Raw genomic sequence first — 7894 nt, 5'->3', positions numbered from 1 at the left:
TCTGCTAACTAACTTGGATGTAAATTGAGAAAATTAAATTAAATTTTAAAAAATAAGAATAAATAAATAAGAATAAAAAGATGAGACTAGGTTAAGGGAACTCAGAGCATTAAGCATAATAACATGTGCATGCCACATGGAGAACACAGAGAAAAGATAATAGAAAAGTTATTTGAAGAGATAGCTGAAAACTTCCCCAATCTGAGTAAGGAAACAGACGTCCAGTTCCAGGAATACAGAGAGCCTCAAACAAGACGAACCCAAGAAGATCCACACCAAAACACATAATTTAACTAGCAGAAATTAAAGCTATAGAGGGAATTTTAAAAGCAGCAAAGGGAGGAAAAAGTACTTACATACAAAGACAGCTACATAAGGCTATCAACTGATTTTTGAGCAGAAACTTTGTAGGCCAGAAGAGAGTGGCATGGTATAATCAAAGACCTAAAAGAAACGTTGCAGCCGATACTACTCTAACCAGCAGCCACGACAAAAATGCTCAACATCACTAATCATCAAGGAAATGCAAACTAAAACCACAATGACATATTATCTCACACATAATGGCTAATATCAAAGACACAAGAAATAACAAGTGTTGACAAAGGTGTAAAGAACCAGTTGATGGAAATGTAAATCCATACAGCCACGGTGGAAAACCATAAGGTTTATATTAAAATAGAAATACTAAACGATCCAGTCATCTACTACTGACTTACCAAAGGAAAATAAAAACACTAATTTAAAAACAGAACAAAATTCAATGTTAAAGGAGCTAAGTTTTGCTAACAACTATATAACCCTACATATTTGCCTTTGGAATCTCTTGCCACTTTGGTTAAATAAATAATTAAGGATTAAGTTTTCTAATAATCTGTAATCCTCTTTAGGCATGTGATTTATAACTTTCTGAGGTTTTTAACAAATTTCCCAGGATTTAAACTGTACATAAAGTCTTTTTAACTAGGCTTTATTTGGAATGTTAAACTTAACACTGTTAAATAATAAGCCTTGGGTTATGTTGTTTGGGTAAACTATAACTAGTCTAGAGATCATATGAATTCCTAAAGTTTTAATATGTTTTTGGTATAAGGCCATTACTTGATATTCTGATTACTCAAGTGTTATGTGTCACAGAAATAACCAGATTTCTTTGTCAGCTATATTTATAATGAACTCTCCTCAGATCTCTGTGTCCATTTTTGAGTCTATTGGTACTAAAGTTATGGTACTTATCCTCTTGCAAAACATATTTCATCTTCAAGGAGATTCATAAAAAGGGCTTTTGACAAATGCAGGGTTTTGTCATCTTTAAAATTCCAAAACTGAACTGGGTAAGAATTTCCAGGACTAAAAGGCTGCATTCAAACTGAACAAGAATTATTAACATGGGACTAAATGAATTGAGGAAGAGGATTATAATTTTTGTGACGCCTGTTTGAAACATTTCTGGTTCTCTCATGTTTGCTCTTCCAGATTAAGGAAACTTTCTCTTAAGATAATCTATGACTTACAGAAATATGACAAAATATTCCCTTGTGAACAAATCGAAGCATTTAACTTTTCTCTCTACCTGAACCCTCCAGAATCCAAAACCCCTCAGTGAATATTCTTTCTTCCATGGCAATTACAGTATTTGCATAAGTTTAATAAAAATCTGTTCTCCTTGTAATAGGACACCATCAAAAACATTGGCTATTTTATCAAGGCTTTTGACTGTAATGTCATTTTTTTAAGTTTGTTTTTTGTTTGTTTGTTTGTTTGTTTGTTTGTTTAGAGAGTGAGTGAGCACAAGCGGGGGAGGGGCAGAGAGAGAGGGAGAGAGAGAGAAGCCCAAGCAGGCTCTGCACTGTCAGCATGGAGCCTGGTGTGGGGCTCGAACCCATGAACCATGAGATCATGGCCTGAGCTGAAACCAAGAGTCTGACGCTTAACTGACTGAGCCGCCCAGATGCCCCTGGAACGTCATACTTGAGAGACCTGCATAGACTCAGGTATGAGCAGACAGCTTTTGAGAGCTGAGATTGACTTTACAAAGCATGCAGCCAATAGAGTCCCTTGGAAATGTTGACCTGTAACCTTGCTTACAGGGTCCCCGGCAGCCTTACCAGGCGAGTAAAGACTGTCACTTCCCAGCAGGTGCAGGAACCTCAGGATGTCCTACAGAACAGGGGCTATTGATCTTGTTTATTCCAGCAGCTCAGACATAAAAGATTCTCCTATTGATAATGCAGCTGACAGTTGGTTTACTGATGGCAGTAGTTTCATGGAAAAGGAGATAAGAAGAGCCGGGTGTACAATAGTCAGTCTAATTCAGATTATTGAGGCCAAAGCGCTCCCAGCAAATAAGTCTGCCCATAAGGCGGAGTGAATATTTCTAAATCTCTAAATACACACGCTGTATCCTCCCTACTACTGATCTGACAGTTACTAGCAACCCACCAAGTATAAACCCAGTGGACATGGTTTATTTAAAGGATTGGAAGGCTAATCCTTCCAATTGGAAGGCAAGGAATTTAACTACAAAAGGGAAGGGCCTGTACCAGGTCACATGATATACTCCCACAGCCATAAAATTAGAAGGACATTCCTCATGGACTCCGATCAAGAAATTAAACCTCTTGCCTTCCTCACGGGAATCCACAGTACCAGCTAACACACCTTCTTATTTCTGTAAACCCGTGGAAGGCCTCAAACCTCTCTCCAAACAATGAAGAACTGGAGGAAAATTGTGGTCGACTATAAAAAGTCTTTTTTTATTGGGCTTTATTCTCATAATAATATTAACCTCATTTTGTCGTCTTTTCCAGCGTCTTCCTGCCTGTTGCCAAGACTCCTTCATGCCATAACTTCCAGCCTTCAGATGACCCTTTCTACTCAAGGAAATTCGTTTATGTTTCTACCTTGGATTCAGCGGATACATCTTCCCCCACTGACCAATGTTGACCCATAGGTCCTATCTCTGTTCCCCATTCAGCAGGAAGAAGTTACAGAAGGTAAGACCTTCCACTCTCAGCAACCTTACAGACTTAAGGGTCAAAACTGTTCAGGGGGAAATGATGTGGAGAACAAAGGCAAAAGGAAATGTGGACAGAATTAAATTTCCTTGTAACTTGCACCCCATGGACAAATACTTGAAACAGGCAGATCATGACGTTCCTCCAGGAACTCTTAACTGTCTTGATGTTAATGCCTTGCTAGAGGGAAAAAACAGCCTTAGCTTGATAATAGCCAGGCCTCCAGGATCCCAGAAGTCTCCGTAACATACGAAAATCCTTTTGGAAACTTCCTTTGTCTCTACACCGTCGCCCCAACTTAAAAGTGTATAACTGATCACTCCTGACAATCCCGGGGCAGCTCTTCCTGCCTAAGAGTCCTGTCGCTGTGCTATAATAAAACCACCTTTTTTTTTACACCAAAAATGTTTCAAGAATTCTTTCTTGACCATTCGCTCCTGGCCCACATTGCATCAGAGAATGTAGCAGGATTCTCGCAGAGTCGTGGCACTGAGGCTTTTCTTTCCAGGAAGCAACTTTATTCCTGCGGGCACGGGCTCAGAGAGTTTGTGCCCCAAAAATGAGCCGTATGGTGTATCCTTTTATGCATTTCCTACTTCTTTGTCTCCCATGTATGGGTAATGTATAGACTTACGTACAGACATACAGTCTGATTGAGCGGTCTCCTGTCACAGGGTCATGAGGAATGTCACATAGGCACACAGCCGGTTGCCTTCCTTTATCTTGAGGTCTTTTCTCACCACATTCCTTAGGGAGGGGACTCTACCACATTGCCCCCTTTGATGTTCGGACCCCCCCTATTTTGGGTCAAAGGGCATCATCTTGGTTTAGAGGTTTATATTTCCATAACGTCATCACATGCGTGGCCGTTTTTCTTTCAACCATTGTCTCAGTGAGGCTGGAGATCTCAGACGGTATAACCAGGGGAGCTGGGCAAGGTAGGATTAAACAAGCTTTCAAAACCAAGAATATGATTCCCATGAGGGTTTTGAGTCCCCTGTCTCTGGACTCCAGATGACCCACCATTCTCACTATTTGAGAGTTCTGTTCCCATCAAACACCTATTCTGCTCGGGCAAAAAAAATACTCATTTTCCATTGTCCACTTTGTGGAATGCAAACTTTCATCCCACGTTGTAGGGCTTCTCCTTTCAACTGAGCTGACTTCTCACACCCCTGACACAAAGCTCCCCTCCAAGCTGGTTGTCCCCAGCATTCCCCACTGACCCGGTGCCCCCATGACTTTGTATATAAGCTATTCCCTCAGCTTGCTGCACCCTCTACATTTCTTCAAGTTCTGGTTCACCTTCTCATCAGCAAATTAGGAAATTCAATCAGGTTTTATGAAAATTCAAATTTGGCTGAATACTGAAAATTCTTCAACTATACTGCTTAAGGAATTTTAAAACATGTAACCAAGAAAACTGAGAATTGAAAGGCTCACAGAATCAACATCTCGCCCAAAGCAAGAGCTGCTTCTATAGGATCCTTGACAAATCATCCCTTTCTATTTCAAGAAGGCTTGGATGAGAAGCTTGCTCCTTCACAAACCAGCCATTACACACTAGAAAGCTCTAGTGTTAAGGAAAGCATTGAGTATGTATGTTCACATCCCATTGTCCTTCACTCTTTGACCCTTGTTCAGCCCTCTGAAGGGACACAAAACACATCAGCTCTCCTTTACCTGACAGTTCTTCAAATACAATTCTCATCTCCTCGTGGTCTTTTCCAAGCCTATTTTTTTTTTTAGTTCCTTCAACCATTTTGAGATGTCAGGCCCCTCAGCAACATAGGCCGTGTCTTTATTACAGTGTCTACTTTGTCAATGTCCCTTTTATAAGATAGTGCCCCACAATCTAACGGTATCTCCAACATGATCTCACCATATGGAGACTATGTGTAAACTACTTCTGGATCAGGGTGAGTTGGCTTCTCCAGCAACCTTGGCCTGCATGCTGCTTGTGTAGATGTGTTTCTACCTAACTCCCCCATCCCCAAGCCCATAAACGGCTACACAGCCAGGCCTCCCGTCCAGTATTTCTCCTACTGATATTTTTAATCAAGCTCAGGAATTTTTGCAATCTTTGCTAAATTTCATCATGTTGGCATCAGCTCTCTGTTCCAGCCTGCTTGGATTTATTAACTTTCTTGTGTAGAATACCCTGTCTCATCTGTAGAAGATTCTCAAAGACTAGATTATTTCAGCAGGTAGCAAAAGTCCTCAATAAAAGAATTTAAAATTTAATTTCAGGCTTGAAATCCAAGTCCTATTTGTGGTATTTCTGCAAATGTGTTTTTTTGGATTGTTTAATTTTCTCACTGGGAATGGGTCAGGGTAGGAGCACATTATCCACTCTACTGGCTGCATGGGAGGTCAGTATGTATTATTCACAATGTCTGAGAGCTTTGCACACGATGATCAGGACTGTTCCTTGCATTTAAAAAAACCACTGTATAGTCTGGGCTTGGACTTTTCTCTGGCCATCTAGGTGGGTGGAGCTAAACTCTTGTGGTCTATTTTTGAGGACGCCTGGGCTGGATCTTGCTCATGTCACCAACCTCTGGACTTTGTGTAGGAGAGCTTCCCTCTCTTCGTCCTGGGAACCCCAGGTCTAGCTGGGCTCTTCTCTGAGACAGAACTCGGTAGCTTTCCAGACCTCCACAACTCCCAAGGCAAAGACCTCACTGCAACCTTAAGGGCAGGAAGCTCAGGGGTAGGGGGATGAGGAGAACACATACCTTTCAGCCCCTTCTGGAATGTCTAGAAAGAGCCCAGTCGAGCCGTAGCTCTGACCAGAAAGACTGGAAGAGCTACCGTTTCTCTTCACGCTGTTGCCGCAGGAGGGCCAGCTTATGCTGCAGCTGCCAGGAGATCAGCAAGGGCCCGCCGAGTGCCAGGGCCCCTCGGCCACGCCAGGGCAACCCGCTGTCAGCCGGTCTTTGCATTAGAGACTGTTAGCCCTAGATGTCAACCTAGGGATCACAGAGACCAGCACTTTTATTCCAACGACGTGGAAACAGAGGCTCAGGGAGGTGACGTAACTTGGCTTGAAGTCGTGCCATTAGCTACATTAGCTAGAAACAGACACCGCAGCCCCGTAGTGTTACTGCTCCTACAGAGCTCTCCCCCATGTGACAAGACGTTGTAGGATTCGTGCTGGGGACGAGCAGCATGGCTGGCGCAGATGCCCCCTACTTTTTGGTGAGGCTAATATCCTTAAGCTGACTGGAAGCATGAGTACATCCTTTCTCCAGTACATGATAGGCTGAAGCCTTCCATAAGAGGTTTTTTTGCTCTATCTTTGGAGGAAAAAGAGCATTCCCAGAGAAGTCCTTCCTTCTGGGAAATAGCAGAGGGCCAACAGGTTTCAAAAAGGGGTCAGCAACTGTCTTGCCAATATCCCTTCTGCAAAATCTGAAAATGGGGCTGCCCCCCTTATCAATGGGGCTCCTTCTTACCTGGAGTCTATCTCCCAGAGGGATATAGCTGCTCCTCCTGGAAATTCAAGATCTCCTGCTGCTTCTCCTTCAAGTCTTCCAAAAGCTGCTGCCATTCCCCCTTCCCGTGCTCCCAGCCCCACCCCTAGCTCCCGGCGCTGGGATGGCAGTGGAGAGGACAGCAGAGTCTCCCTCGGGCTGCGGACTTCTGTCTCCTGGGAGCACTCTGGTGAGCAGAACACAGGGGTGTTTATAGTGTGGGGCCAAAGGTGGCAGGAAGAGGAGCCCAGACACATCCATAGGGACACACAGGGAACCAAGGCCACAGGAAGACCAGTTCACGCTACAGCCGCCCAGGGAAGCAGAGCGTCCGCTCATACAGCCACGCACCCTGGGGAGTGGGGAGCCTCCACCTTTGCAACGTCTTTGGTCTTCTTTCATAAGGCCTCCTTGACGTTTAGGGAAAACACTCTGGTTTTTAACATTCGCTCTTGTCTAGGTTTTCACACGCTCTCTGTGCAACGTTTCACTCTTGAACTTTGCCAAAGATCAACACCAAGACTTCTTGTCCGTGGCTCTGAGACGATACCATTACCATCATTCTGAAAATGGGGACAGCTGTTCTTTTCCGGGCTTGCGGCGTCTCTCTGCTCTTCATGGTTTCTCAAAGGTCACTGACAGGGACTCTGAGAATCAGGCTGCAGGGGTGTCACTCCCGGGGGAGTCTCCAGGCCTGGCAGAATGTCCTCATGGAAACCTTACGATCTCCCCCCCAGGAGGTCTGCCGAGGCTGTCCAGGCACGCAACGGTGGCTTAGTCGTGGTGCCTTCTGTCTGATCTGTTAACTCGGGGCACCGAACTTTGGTTTCTTCGCCAGGCAGTGACCTTTCTGCACATCCTCCTGCTCTGAGGTGGCTAATTTAGAAGCATCACTTGCTGTCTTTTCCCTATCCCACAAGCCTTCTTTCATTCTGGGATTAACCCTTTTGCAAACTATTCTTAGCCTTTTATGGCTATTCCATAAATATGTGTAAGTAAAAATAATTTGTTATTGCTAATATATTGACTTGATTGAGTCCGTTAACTCTAACGTCAGCTGCCCCCAGGCCACACACCCATCCACGGGTGCCCGTTGAATTAGACCCAGAGTTCTGAGGATTAGTGACCAGAGAGGAGCCCTGGGGACTTGGGTGGGGGGAGGGGGGAGGGGATACAGGGATGACAGATTGTTACCGGGAGGGACACACAGAGCTACGGTAAAGTGTGGAGAGGCAGAACAGACACCTAACCAGTATCCAATCTGACAACTTACGATTCTGGCTATCTGAATGTTTGTGGGTCGCACCGAGGTGGTAGGTTTCTTAGAGCTGTGTCCCTGGAGCCCATGGTTGGGACCTCTCAGGAAGCAGCCCTTTCTAGGCTGAGAATAGCCAGGGCACT

At 44.2% G+C, this 7894-nt stretch overlaps 1 long non-coding RNA gene across 1 annotated transcript; it reads left to right on the top strand.

Annotated features, from left to right (window-relative positions):
• The first annotated feature begins 1811 nt into the window (after positions 1 to 1811).
• LOC128777208 (uncharacterized) lies at positions 1812 to 2926 on the top strand. The gene is made up of 2 exons (XR_008422382.1): positions 1812 to 1994; positions 2811 to 2926. It is a non-coding gene; the product is annotated as an uncharacterized LOC128777208 (long non-coding RNA).
• Positions 2927 to 7894: the final 4968 nt, after the last annotated feature.

The sequence above is a fragment of the Panthera pardus genome, unplaced genomic scaffold, assembly GCF_024362965.1.
Source record: "Panthera pardus isolate Hobbes unplaced genomic scaffold, ASM2436296v1 HiC_scaffold_16, whole genome shotgun sequence".
Lineage (NCBI taxonomy): Eukaryota > Metazoa > Chordata > Mammalia > Carnivora > Felidae > Panthera > Panthera pardus.
Note: the sequence above shows the minus strand (reverse complement) of the source record. Positions and strands in the feature narration are given on the sequence as shown.